Genomic DNA, 14,510 nt, shown 5'->3' with positions numbered 1-14,510 from the left:
GGCAGTTTGGGAATTCATCTGAGTGGGTGATCATAGTGACAGGATCAGCCCCTTTGTTGGACAAAGGTAATGATCGGGAGTGCACTCTCTCTGATGGAAACCAAACTGCCGGCAGTTGATTTCAATCGTTGGAATTTTGTTTTGCAAAATTTATATTTGATATATATATATACGATTTCAAAATGTTTGCAAATGGTTTTAATTCTAAAGATCCATGTGAGTGGAGAATGCAGCACTGTTCCTTGCAGCCGAGGGAGAGGTCCTCTCTTGTCGGGCAGTACTTGATCATTATGGGCTGAGAGGTTAAGTGTAAGGCCATTTAGGATAATACCTAATTAGCTAATTTTGCACCTGCCCACAGTCCCTAGGTTTTTATAAGGTGGCTTGGCCCAGGGACCACTTAATGTAAGTATTGGGCCCATAGGGTCCATATGATGGGCTCAGGGGTTCACTGGGCTTCTCAATGAATTTGGCTAGGCCTTGTAATAAAGGTTGGGTCGAACCCATGTGGCTGGTGTGTAGATCAATGCTTGGGTCCCATGCCATACAAAGAAGCCCAACTGGGCAGCAAATTGGAAACTAATTAAGCATTGATTATTTAATGGGCCAAAAGCCCATTTCGAACTGGGCTGATATGATCACCCACTTAAGGGGCGGATCTGAGATTAAGGTTAGCAAAAGGATTGGGCCTTTAACCTAATCAACTATAGGAGACCAAATTCAAATCAGATTTGAATATGGTAATCTCCTGATAAGATCAGGAGTTATCAAATATAATCTACAGATAGGATTAAGATCATCCCCTATCCAGATGCTGATTTGGATTGGGATAACTCCTAATTAGGAGATTTCTTAATCAAAAAGAAAAGAGGAAAAACCCTAAGAGAGAGACAACAGAATTCGAACCTAGGGTTTTTGAGCAAGAAATCATCCTACGAATTGAGATAGGATCTCATACACACTCCAGAGATAAGCGAAGCATTATTCGTCATCTTCATCTCTAGAGTTCTCCTCCAGCCACTGCCATTTTTGAAAAGATTCGGTCTTTTGAAGAAAAGAAATCAAGAAATTAGTTCTTGATATCAAAGAACTGAAAAGGTTCGGTGCTTAGTGTTTCCAGAGGATTCTTTTGAAGGATTCAGTGTGTGGGATGCACTCTGCTGGTTTCGCTCCACATATTGCTGTGTCATCTTCAACAGAAGCGGATCTTGGTGTCCTCTTTGGGCGTGAACACCAACTTTGGGAGATACTGCTTATCTGGATTAGGTATAATTCCTCCCTTGTCTTTTGGTTCAAGTCTAATTCGATTATGGTTCAAGTAGGATCATTTAATATTGCATTCTAAATTTAGGGAATATGATTCCCAGTTGGAAGAAGGTATGAATTTTTTTTGAAATTTGCCCACCCATTCCGCAACCTTTTTGGCATCCATACGATGGATCCTACCATTCTTTCAGTGGTATCAGAGGCAAGTTCGAATCTTGAACCAAGAAAATCATATCTGAACCTGCGCAGATGGGCAGAAGTTGTTCTACCAAGATTTGCGCAGATTATTTTCTTTTTCCAAGAAATTGTTTCTTGTTGAGGGTGATTGATCTAAAATTAATTTTATTAAATCTAAAATTTATTTAGAATTGTTCTTTATTTATTTTTTATTTAATGGACTGTTTGAACCTAGAGATCGAAGTGCAGATTTGGCGCAGATGGTCTGCACAATTCTTCCTTTTATTATTCATTCAATTTGGTTTATAAAATAATTTTATTTATTTATTTTATTCTAAACTAAATCTGGTGTTCAATTGCAAAGATTAATTCGACCCACCTGCAAAGCCCAACTTTAAAGGGTTAAAACTACAAAAGCCCACTCTTGTGGGAAAGCTATATGGACTGAACCGCCAACTGCGATTCAACCCATACACCTAGGCAACGTTAATTGTTAATGTTATGAATTTTAATTGGGTTGATTAATGAGCTTTACAGTAGTTAATTGATTGGATCAATTTTTCCTTATCATACGATGCATGGATGCTTGATGTGATGCGACAATGGGCCATAAGAACTTGGCCCATGATGACTCGTTAGTAGCTCTTGCGAACACCATGGTTGAATGCACATCATTGCCATGGTGTCCCATAAGGTCATTTGACGACCTTTCCTTACTTGATGGGCCCCACAACCCTAAAAAGGGACACATGCGGAAATCCTAGCCGATTAAGGCCCACCAGAAATTTGACTTTATGAAAGTCAGTGGGAGCCACTTTGGTTTGACCTAAATTAGAACTAGAGCATAATTTTGTTCCCTTCAACAAATATGAGTGCATGTGATAGGGAGATCCATATGAGGGATTATTTAAAGGCCTTCCATCATTAACACAATGATGGGTCCTTCAATAATGAGGAAACGCACCATAAAATTGGGCTATCCATTTGCTGTTGGATCTGTCAGAGTGTTTCATAAGATGATAGGGACGTCATAGACCATTGTGGGAGGGGCTTCACCAAAGAATGGGAACTCTCTCATGGCCTTGGCATAACCTGAACATGATGGGTGAGCACTAATTGGACAGAAATGTTTACTTGAAAACGGCTTTGAACCTTGTCTGACAGAGGCCAAAGGGAAACTCATACGATGAGTGGATATAATCCGTCACAGAAAGGTGGTGGGGTTTTGCAGCTGAAACAGTTGGCTTCACGCACCCTATGTGATTTCCCAAATTTATAGAGACATTTCGTCGTCTCCGTCACTGAGACAGGAGGGAAATTTTAGAGATGAACAAATGGGAATGGAACATAGATTAAAAGCCATATCTATGTAGGTAACATGAATCAAACTAAGGTTGTGAACTAACGTCTTTGTTGTTTTATCAGAAAATGATAAACGATCAATTTGCAAAGTTTCTAGACGATAACAAGCTTAAGGGCCCAAATTATGCCGGCTGGTACAAAAATCTTATGCTGGTCCTAACTTCCGAAAAGTTAGATAAGGTGGTGAAAAATCCTACCCCAGAGAGTCTGGGTGATAGGGCTTCTGAGGCCCGAAGGGAGTAACAAGATTGAGAGGATAAAAACTCCCTAGCCCGTTGCTTTATCATTGCCTCACTAGACAAATCAATACAGAGGCAGTTCGATTAGATCAAACTAGCCAAAGACATATTGGACAGTCTAAAAACAATGTATGAAGAGCAGAATCGTTATACTCGACAGAAGGTCTTGATATTGTTCATGACCGCACAGATGTCCAAAGGGCAGAAAGTTCATGACCATTGTCTTTGGATGATGGGCTACATTAATGAACTGAAAGCCTTTGGATCCGAGCTAGTTCTTGGCACGCAAGTAGATGCCATCCTGAATTCTTTGCCATTTTCCTTCAATGCATTCACAATGAATTATAACATGAACAAGCTGAATGTCAGCGTCTAGGAACTCAGCAATATATTGCAGAGGGCCGAGGACTTACTTAAGAATGATGAGCCTGTGGTTATGCTTGCTGAAACTAACAAATTGGGCAAGAGAAAGAGAAAGGCAAAGAAGCCCCAGAAGAAAGCTGCCAAGCCCAAGAAGCAGAAGAAGAACAAGGCATCTGATGTCTGTCACTTCTGTAAGCAGACCGACCACTGGAATAGGAAATGTCCTACCTACCAGGAATCTAAGAAAGGTAACGCTGAAACTTGTGTCATAGAAACTAATATGTTAGTGACTTCTGTGTCCTGATGTGTTGACTTCGGGGCTTCAACTCATGCGTGTAACTCACTGTAGGGATTCAAAGTTAACAGAAGACTGAGTGAAGGAGAAGTGACATTGTTCTTGGGAATGACTACAAGTGTTGCAGCTGCGGCAATAGGAACCGTAGAATTAGTCTTTAGAGAAGGAGTACTTGTACTTAAAGATTGTCTTTATGTACAAAACTTGAGAATAAATTTAATTTCTGTTTCTAAACGGAATAATAAATTCATCGCATGCGAGGAACTAGAGAACGGTCTCTATGTTCTACATCATTCTCTGAAAACTAACTTAAACAAAACTATGTCGATCGAAAACCCCAAGAAAAGGACTTGTGATACAATAAGTCCCACGTGCCTCTGGCTTTACCGACTTGGCCATATCGATGTTGACCGAATCACAAGACTGGTAAAGGATCATCCTTTGGATTTTCTAACCGTACAAAATCTTCCAACTTGTGAGCCTTGCCTCTAAGGTAAGATGACTAAGCGGCCATTTAACGGTAAGCCTGAAAGATGTGCAGGCACACTTGACCTAATACATATTGATGTATGTGGCCCCTTGAGTGTTAGGACTCGTAACCAACACGTGTATTTCATTACATTTTACCGATGATTATTCTCGGTATGGTTACATGTACCTAATGAAACATAAGTTTGAATCATTTGAAAAGTTCAAAGAGTTCAGACAGGAAGTCGAGAAACAGTTAGGGAGAGAAATTAAGGCCTTTCGATCGGATTGAGGTGGTGAGTATCTCTCTGACGAATTCGGGGACTACTTGAAGGTCAACGGGATAGTGTCATAATTAGCTCTCCTCCTGCTACACCTCAACTTAACGGTGTTTCAGAGAGGAGGAATAGGACCTTGTTGGACATGGTCTGGTCACTTCTCGTACGCTCGGAATTACCCATATCCATTTGGAGATATGCATTAGAGACTGCTATCTACCATGTCGGGCTACCCCTTTGAAGGTGGTGGAGAAAGCCACGCACATACAGGATTCACTGGCCCTTGCCAGGAGCATCTGGGACTTGAAGGGATCCACATGGTCATTCGGGTCGAAGGATCCATCATACTTATCCAATGGGGGAAGCCTGAAGTCCTTCGGCATAGGAACAACAAGAAGTTATGGCGAAAAAGGAGAAAGAACTGAAAGAAGTGGAGTAACTTTTACTTCGCCCGAGCTTACCTCTTCCTTACCCTGGAGCTCGGGTAGATCGTGAGTGGGAGCTCGGCAGTGCCGCCATTGCTTCCTTGCTGGCTCGACGTTAGTGCTGCTGGCTTTAGTATTACCGAGCAAGATGGGCCAAGGGAGGGGCTTAGACTACTATTGGTAGCTGCGTACTGAGGGGCCTTGCCTCAAGTCTGCGGCTAGCACCTTGAACTGGTTTTCAGCAAGTGGGAGCTCGAACTGCGAATGTTGAGGCGACGCAGGCCTAACTGGCTAGGAGGCTGCGAGGCAAGGGTAGTTGGTCTCTCTATCCCGCCACGAGACGATGCCGAGGTCTCTCCCCAGCGAGAAGGAAGTTCGTTCCAGCGGTGGGGTTTGGCTTGCTGCGTGGACGAATGCCGAGGAGGGAGTGGCTGCTGAGCCTGAGGCAGTGGGGGAAACTGATATTGATACTGGGAAAATTGGTGCAACACTTGTTGCTGATAAAGTTGAAGCTACTAGAACTATTGCATTTGAGCTTGCATAGCTCGCATGCATTGCATCATGTCCTCAAGCTGGCTTTGGCTGGCCATCGAAGGGATGATGGAGGATTCAGTGAAGGTTGTTCTGATCATCGAGGGAAGTGGAACGTTCACGGTTACCACTGTCTGAGGCACATTCAGACTGGGAAGTCCGTCCGCAGAGGGGGGGGGACGGTGAACTGTCCAATGCAGACAGTGGGAAGCTGGGGTTGTTCCTCAGAGACGTTTTGGTTTACACCTCATCTGACATTGCTGGAGGAAGCCATGGATGCTGAGTTTTGAGAGTTGCAGAGATTGGAGGAAGGCTTTTGAAGCGTTTCCCACAGACGACGCCAAATGACGTTACGCATTCTGGGCACTCCTAGCTGGCAGAAACTTGGCTCCTAGCTGGTGACGGACAGTACCTGAGACAAAGAGGAACGTGAAGAATTCCCGGGGAGCTCGCCTGGTGGAAACACTCCGATGCTTAAGTTAGAACTCTGAGAGAACTGAAGAATACAAAGAGAGAGAGAGAGAGAGAGAGAGCTAAGAGTGCAGATGGCGCAAGTTCAGTACCTTGGCTCCTTGGGGGTCGAGGTATTTTTATATTGGAGATCTCTCGAATCAGGCATAACCGCCTCTACCGCAACCGTTACTACCAGAGCCAAGGTAGCGGATGCAGGCAGCCGTTGCGGTGTACGAACCTATCAGGTGTGCCACATCTGGCAGAAGTGGCAGGCACGACGCCGCCTGACAAGAGACATGGTGCGGCCTCCAAATTCGGCAGGTACTATTGCTAGGAAGATCTTTCCTGCAGGTTGCCGGGCTACTTTGCACTGAGCTGCCTTGGTCCGAGCTACCTTACACTGGGGTGCTGGGAGTATGCCGAGGTGCTTATGCTTAAGGTGAGCCTTTGGCAAGTATGGGCAGGAGTGTTAATGGGGCTGTCCTAAAGTGGAAACACTTCGGGATACTTACCTGTAGATCGGGGTGTTCCCTTCTCAGGAAGGAAGAGTTCGGGGCCCACTGGGAGGAGCTCGGGTCTTGGGAGGAGCTCGAGAGTCATCGCTTGGAGGGAGCTCAGGGCACTCCTCCCTTAGTGAGAATTCGGGGTAAGATGGATGCTTCTTCTTGGCGAGTTGCCACATCCACCGAGTTGTATTGCCGGGCTCCGGCGAGTTCATTACGCCAAGTTATGAACCGACTACCACGCTAAGTTGTCACTTATGCCAGGTTGTTCCTATGTGTCTTCGTGCTACGAGGTCGGGCCAAATCACCCTCCATCACTAGCAATAATGATTCTGCAATAAATATTTTAAAATCTCAATTTAAACCATGTTTAAATGGTAAATTATTTCATATCAAAACATGCACATCTTAAATTTATGTATTCGAGATGCCTTGAATATTATTTCTACTCATATTTCTAAAATTACAAATTATATTATATACATTAAAAGTTCAGGGACAAGAAAACAAGAATTTAAATATTTGTGTCAAAATTATGGTTTAAAATATAAACATTTTATTTTAGATGTAAAACATAGATGGAATTCTACCTATGCTATGTTAGGAAGTTGTATTTCTCGTAAACAAATTCTTACTGATTTTTATAATGCAAAAAATGCCTAATGATATTATATTTGAGGAAGACTAGGAAATGATAGTTTGTATAAGAGATTTTTTAAAACATTTTTTTATGCAACTAATGAATAATCAGTTATTTACTATCCAACTAGTTGTAATTTACCTTATCAATAAATGGTAAATAGTGATTGTAATTTACCTTATCAACTAGTTGTAGTTTTCCTACGATTAGGAAAGATGGTTTAAATATTTTAATTGAAACATATTGTGAAAATATGAATATTGAAATTGGAAATAAAAGAGAAGAAATTAATAATTTACTATTTGAAATGTACAATTTATATGAATCTAAAGCAATAGTAAATATTCCTACAACTTATACAACATCTTCTCTTTCTGATATTGAGTCTAGTAGTAGAAGAGAAAAACTTTTCTATTTAATAAATAGAAAGTTGAAATCTGCAACTTCTACAATAATTTCATTTACTAAACTTAATTTTTATTTACAACAAAATTTTATAATTTAGGTGAGGGAACAAATAATTTTGATATTTCAACCTAGTGGTGTGAACATTCAAAAAATTATCCAGTTATCGCCGCCATGGCATGTGATCTACTGACCCCTCTGGTATTTACACTTCCACCAGAATTATGTTTTAGTGTAGGTACTAGGTTATTGGACGACAAGAGAAACTGCATGAACTATGAAAGTATAGAGATGTACATCTACTTTAAGGATTGGTTAAATGTAGAAAATAGATAAAGGAGGGCATGGTACTACACCAGATATTTCACCAGAAGCAGATGGTGAAAATCATGATTCCTGAAGTTGACTAGTTGTATAGAACTTTGTATTTAAATTTGTAACTATATTATATTTTTTATATTTTATTAATTTATTCCATTTTCATATTTCAATCATCCAATGATCCAATCATTGTATTTGTAATTTGTATCATTCAAATTTAAATGAAATAAAATTTCTATTTTTCTTCCAATTTGTTATTCTATCATTTTTATTTGTGATGGAGGGTGATTTGACCCTACCTCCTAAGAAGGTGACACGTGGACATGACTCGACATAAATAACAGCTCAACACGATGGCCTGGCCACAACTAAGTAACGGGCTCGTTAAAGTCCTCGCAGACCAGCTCGTTACATTACAGCTCGCCACAGAACGAGCTTACTACGGTGCGAAATCAAGGACCCCAGTATGCTGAAAGAGAGCACTCAAAGCTAAGTCTATCCCATCTCGCAAGCTGGGATAATCAGCTCACTCCAATACTAAGGCAAGAGGACCGTCTCAAGGGCAACCTAAAGCGGAATCACCTCGGCATATTTCCAGGAGCTCGCTATAAGGCAGCTTGCAGCAAGGTAGCTCGCTATTGAGTGACGCGACATTTTCAGGAAGCTTCTTATATGACAAGATCGTACCCGTCAGACTGCACCCACGTCTCTCAACAGGTGGCAGCGTGCCTATCCTTTCTAGGTTGTGTCTCTCATTTGATTGGGCAGTACTTTGCAATGGTTACCTGCGTAGCCCTGGCAAATAACGGCTGCGATAGAGGGCTAGGGGCGGTTATGCCCGATTCGACAAGAACATATGTATTTAAAGGCCCTAGCTTCCAAGGGGCGGAGGTAATTGAATTGATCTAGTGCTATCTGCACTCTTAGCTCTCTTTACATTTCTTACAGCTCTCTCAGAGTTCTAACTTAAGCATCGGAGTATTCCCACCAGGCACGCTCCCTAGGAATCCTTCACCTTCCTCTTCCCAGGTACCATCCGTCACCAGCTAGGATCCATACGCCCGTCAGCTAGGAGTGCTTGGATCGCGCTGCATCAAAACCTCTGAGGCAAGTTCTGCTCAAGCCCGAGGTCTCCGGTAGACTGACGAAGTGGGCCATTGAGCTCAACGACTACGACCTCCAATACAAGCCATGAACTGCTACAAAGGCCCAAGCCTTAGCAGATTTCATTGCGGAATGCACTTTTAGCTCCAAAGTCCTCAGGCCGAACACGAGGACCCCAGCTCGAGCATGCTCGAAGTTCCTAGGCCGGTTGAGATCGAATACCGTGAAGTAGCAACCAGTGTGGCATCTCTCCTATTTAGGCTGAGCGCAAACTGGAATGAGGAGCCCTGGATCCTTCACATATATGGCTCATCAAACCAGCAGGGCAACGGAGCTGGAATTATTTTGTATGGCCCAAGTGGCACAAAATTGGAGTACGCAATACGCTTCGAGTTTGCGACATCCAACAATGAAGCAGAGTACGTGGCATTAATAGCCAGGCTGGCTCTAGCCAAGGAAGTGAAAGCCAAGCATATCGTCACCTGCAGTGATTCCCAGCTCGTGGTCAATCAAGTCATAGGCGAATACGAAGCTCGCAAACCAACCATGATCGCCTACTTAGCCAAAGTAAAAAAGGCTCTGCTTGACTTTCAGTCACAATTCATCAAACAAATCCCAAGATCGGAGAATGCTGAGGCTGACGCTCTGTACCGGTTAGTCAGCACCAGTGATAATACCATGGGATCCGTGTACATAGAGAACCTGCCTCGGCCTAGCATTCTCAGGGGGTAGAGGATGCTGCTTTTATTGTGCAAGCAGAGCTGAGCTGGATCGATCCGCTCGCGAGCTTCCTGCAGCATGGGACCCTCCCTATGGACCGTAATGCCGCCAGAAGGGTGAAATGTTAGGCAGCCAAATACATCATAATAGACGGACGACTGTACTGGAGGTCGTACATGCTCTCAAGCAAACGGCCAAGCGAAAGTCACGAACAGAGCTATCCTCCGCGGACTAAAGGCACGCCTGAACTGAGCTAAAGGACTGTGGGCAGATGAGTTACCCAATGTTCTATGGGTTTATCGGACCACTGTGAAGACCGCTACAAGCAAGAGCCCCTTCAACCTCACCTACGGCACTGAAGCAGCCATCCTAGCCGAGATCGAGGTTCCCTCACTACGTCTAGAAGCGTATGATGACAAGGCAAATGAAGACGAGCTACGCACCAACCTTTACCTACTCGACGAAGTACGGGACCTTGCATATATTAGGACCGTGGCCTACCAGCAGAGAGTAGCTCGGTACTATAACGCCAGGGTTAAGAAGCGGAATCTCCGCATCGGCAACCTAGTCCTTTGTAAAGTTATGGTGCCTGAGTCTGGTGTTGGTAAGCTCAGGCCAAATTTGGAAGGACCCTACCAAGAAAAGCGGGTGCTCGGGGAAGGAACATACGAGCTCGAAACCCAAGAAGGGAAACAAGTACCTCACGCATGGAATATTTTCAAATTAAGGCAATATTACCTATAAATTACTAAGTAGACCACGAATCACTCCCAGAGCCTAAGGGCCAAAATTACGAGCTAACAAAGACCTCGACACCATAAGACTCAGTCGCCTTTATGGCATGGGCAAACTCTAGGAGCGGACTATAAGTCACTCCCCCAGCCTACAGGCTAAAACGTTGAGCTAACAAGGACCTCGGGACCAAATAAAACCAAGTCACCTCATCAACATAGGCTAAGGACTAGCACTGAAGGCATAGGCAGCTCGGGTGTGAACCCTATGATGCATAGCTCACCTCGGTACACTAGTTGAACCCGATAAGGGACAACCTACGTAAACTTAACCCAGGTGCATACAGGTCAGGCATGTGCTTACTGTGATAACCACCTTGGGGTATAGCATAAACTCTCCCCGAGTGTCGGGAAACCGTTTGGAGTAACAATGACTAAGAAACCTCACTTCGGGCATTTAGCTCTAATAGTTTGAGTGATAAAGTCACTCTGGCAAAAAGTGAAGAGCACACAACACTTAGCAAAAAAAAATCTCATTACTAAATCTTATAAACAAAAAACCAAGCCTAACAGCCCGAGAGAAGTTCATTAAAAAACAAAGAAAAAGCATGGCCTAACAGCCCGAGATAGTTCATCAAAAGAAAAAATCGGGTTCAGACACCCGAGAACAACCATTCCAGAATCAGAAGGAAAAAGAACAGCTACCGGCCTCAAGGTTCCACTGCCTTCATGTCCTTGTCGTCCTCCGGAGAGTTGGGCTCCTCCTCCTCTGCCATGTCCGCCGCCTTCAAGGTTGAGCTCGGTGAACATCTTTCGGACCACCCACCGGCAGAGTTTGAATCCCAAGCGGTAGGAGCTTGAGCCGTACTCCACCTGGAGGTTGTGGTACTCCTGGGAGTCCTTGAAGTCCCACACTACCTTAGCTCGCTCTACCTCCACCGCGGCATCAAAGTTTCGAGTCCGATCCCGAAGCGTGGACTCCAACTCCTGAACCTGCTGGCGATGGAGCTCCCTCTCCACTGCCACCCTCGACAACTCCTCCCGGTAGCGAGCACTCTCCTCAGACAGCTAGGCGACCTAAGCTTCCTGGTCCCGGACGAGCAACTCCTGAGCCTCGCTCCCCTTCTGAGCCTGGAGGATTTCACCTCAGGCCTGGTCGAGCTCGCCCCAGAGCTTCTGCATGTTCGACCTCTAAGTAAGGGCGTCCTTGGAGTGAATGTTAGTCAGGAGGGGTGGAGTTCACCTGCTAGCAAAAGGCCGAGGTCAAAAAAAGAAAAATTGAAGGAAAAGAAAAGAGAAAATGGGGAAGCAGCGACATACCACCATGCAATGATCCGAGGCCACCTTAGCGAATTGCCTAGGGTCCATCCCTCCCTAGTCAGCAACTTCGTCATGAGTGACGATGTTATTGGTAATGTTTTCCTCCTTCACCTAGGTAGGGAACCGCGGGAAGGCGATGGGATGAGATTGCACAGACGGAGGGTATTGCCCTTGGGGCGGGACCTCCCCTTCTCCTTTGCCACCTTTCGTAGCTGCTTCTTCAAACGGAACCAGTGGGACCTATGGCGGTGGTGAAACGAAGGCTGGGTCTGCACCCTCGAATTCGACGCTCTCGAAAGTGGACGCTCGGTCAAAGCACGACCTCTTTGCCCTGTGGTTTTGGTTGCTTGACAGAAGGCGGCGTGCATCTACACCAGACATGTTGGCTGCCAAAAAGCAGAAGGCATTAGTCTAAAAGAAAAAAGGGGGGAGCGCGACCTAAGGGCAACCTATTAGGGCTGAAGTCAGCCTACGCGAGCTTGTCCTCGGCCAAATAGTCCGAGCAATGGAAGCCAATCGCTGCCCAGGATTGCAACATCTCCCGAACTTTTGGATCCAAGTCAATACCCGAATCCTGAATGGCGGCCCTCCAGTTGGTCAGGAAGGGCCACCCATCGGGGTTGCGAACTACAAAATAAACCCGCTTCCAAGTCGGGATCCTGTTTGGCAGCTCGTGAAGGAGCTTGAAGTCGGGACAGGGAGAGAAGTAATAAGAATGCCTTTCTGGAGGCGCTCCGGGGGAGGCATTCTTGATGGAAAGAATAAAGGAGAAGATGTCGAGGTCGAGAGGAAGACAATACCCATAAAACAAAGAAATTGTCCAAACTACATTTCCGATTGAGTTGGGGTGAAGTTGGTCTATAGTAACATTAAAATGAATTAAAACCTCCACTTTCAAGGGATGTAGAGGAAGCCGAAGGCCAGCAATGAGTTGTTCCTGGAAGATCACGATTTTGTCGTGACTATGTTCCCAAGGATAGTCGCCGGATGGGAGACTGTAGATGAGATTTCTGGGAAGGTCAAATTGAAGGACCAAGGTCCTGAGTCTCTCCATCGACATGGAGGAAGGACCGAAGCTGTTCGGCTCCCTACCCCGGGAAGTGGAAGTCGTTTCACCGGAGGCCTCCCGAGCCTCTAGAGCCTGCCCCCAAGCTCCCCCTGAGCTCGAAGGGGCGTCATCTTGGTTACTGCCCCAGGGAAAGATATTTTACGGGTACGCAGACATTGCTAACAGAACAAGAGGACTCACTAGGAAAATGTTGAACCGAAAGGACAGTTTGAACAGAAGAAGTGCTCGAGCAACTAAGCAAAGGCACGACCTCAAATCCGAAAGAAAGGCAAGTTAGCGTGAGAAAAATGAGGCCTAGGGCCATCCTATTTGAAGCCACTATGCCCACAAACTGACGACTCAGATCAAGGCGAATCTGACGGTTCGTAATCAAATTGACCGCACGTCTTCCAAAACTAAAATATGATTGGCTGCATGTCTTCCATGATTAAGGTAATGTTGGTTGCATGTCTTTCAAAACTGAGAGCCATTTTGGTGCGCCTTTTGGCACTTGAAAAGTCTAGAAATCACCTGAAAAGTCCAGAAATTGAGGGTTATTTGACCCGACCTCCTAAGAAGGCGGCACGTGGACATGGCTCGACATAAGTAACAGCTTAGCGCGATGCATGGCCACAACTGAGTAACGAGCTTGTTAAAGTCCTCGCAGACCATCTCGCTACATTACAACTCACCACGGAATGAGCTCGCTACAGAGCGAGCTCAAGGACCCCAGTATGCTCAAGGACTCTGAGCTGAGATAATCAGCTCGCTCCAATACTTAGGCAAGAGGAACGCCTCAAGGGAAACCTCAGGCGGAATCACCTCGGGATATCTCCAAGAGCTCGCTATAAGGCAGCTCGCTATGGGATAGCTTGCTACAAGAAAGCTCGCTGTTGAGTGACGTGGCGTTTTCAAGAAGCTTCTTATCTGACAAGACCGTACCTGTCAGAATGCACCATGTGTCCTAACTAACGGCGCAATCCCTGCTAGCCCGACGAACTACACCCACGTCTCTCGACAGGTGGCGGTGTGCCTGTCCTTTCCGGGTCGTGTCTCTCATTTGATTGGGCAGTACTCTACAACGGTTACCGGCGCAGCCCTGGAAAATAACGGTTGCGACAGAGGGCTAGTGGCGGTTATGCCCGCTTCGATAAGAACATCTCTATTTAAAGGCCCCGGCTTCCAAGGGACGGAGGTAATTGAATTGATCTAGCGCTATCTGCACTCTTAGCTCTCTTTGCATTTCTTACAGCTCTCTCAGAGTTCTAACTTAAGCATCAGAGTATTCCCACCGGGCGAGCTCCCCGGGAATCCTTCACCTTCCTCTTCCTAGGTACCATCCGCCGCTAGCTTGGAGTGCCCCGATCGCGCTGCATCAATTTGGTTATGTATTTTTTTCATTTATGTGTTAGATTTCTCATTTCTCATTTCTTAATTTTTCAAATAGTTCCCAAAGTTCAAAGGAAAGTAAAATACTTTAGTTTTACACTTTTACTTAGAAAAGAAATAAAAAAAATCAGTTTGGCCTAGTTCGGCTTTGGCCCAAGGCCCGCCCTATGGCCCAGCCTAGCACGGTCCCCCGACCCCCAAAATTTTCATTTGGGAGGGCGGCACGGCCTGCAAAAGGGATCGGTGGAGGAAGAGTCAATGAAAACAAGGGGGAGAGTTGTCGCTACAACTCCCTTGTTCTTGTGGAAGGAGAAGCAAATAGCGGGAAATGAGAAGAAGGGAGAAGGGGAAGAAGACCAGGAGAGAGAGAGAGAGAGAGAGAGAGAGAGTGTGTGTGTGAGTGAGTGAGAGATACAGAGAGAGAGATTTGATTGGGAAAGGGATCGGTGGTGGAAAATGGTTTCTCTACCGC

This window comes from Nelumbo lutea, chromosome 1 (assembly GCF_056320005.1).
Source record: "Nelumbo lutea isolate HS-2025 chromosome 1, American lotus-T2T, whole genome shotgun sequence".
NCBI classification, from domain to species: Eukaryota; Viridiplantae; Streptophyta; class Magnoliopsida; order Proteales; family Nelumbonaceae; genus Nelumbo; species Nelumbo lutea.
This window is presented reverse-complemented; position numbering follows the sequence as displayed.